The sequence below is a fragment of the Stegastes partitus genome, unplaced genomic scaffold (assembly GCF_000690725.1).
Source record: "Stegastes partitus isolate 25-593 unplaced genomic scaffold, Stegastes_partitus-1.0.2 Scaffold1192, whole genome shotgun sequence".
Classification (NCBI taxonomy): domain Eukaryota; kingdom Metazoa; phylum Chordata; class Actinopteri; family Pomacentridae; genus Stegastes; species Stegastes partitus.
In genome coordinates this window covers 173,808-174,201 of record NW_007578923.1, presented here as the reverse complement: position 1 = coordinate 174,201, position 394 = coordinate 173,808, and positions in this window count along the sequence as shown.

Here is a 394-nt window from a genome sequence, read left to right as displayed (position 1 = left end):
CGAGCCTCCGCGCTGTGAGGGATGTGATGTTCGCTCGCTGCTGCTCGGACTGACAGCAGAACATCAGGAGAACATCAGCTGATCGTGAGAACGTGTTTCCGGTGGGGAGCCTTAGAAATAAGAGCCCCGGACGGTCCAGCAGCTGGTCTCCTGCCCGGTGTTTATGAACCACAGGAAGTGTTTTCTAGTCATTAAATAAGATTAATGAGACCAATGTACATGTTTAGATCAAAGGTAAAGATCATTAATGATTATATAACTTTAGCTGACAAATAGAAATATCACAGATGAGGCTCTACTATATTATTTATCACACAAAATGTAGATGATTCACCTAAATATCACAGTGGAGACCCTACAGTATTATTATCTAAAGAACTGATGTTAATATTAA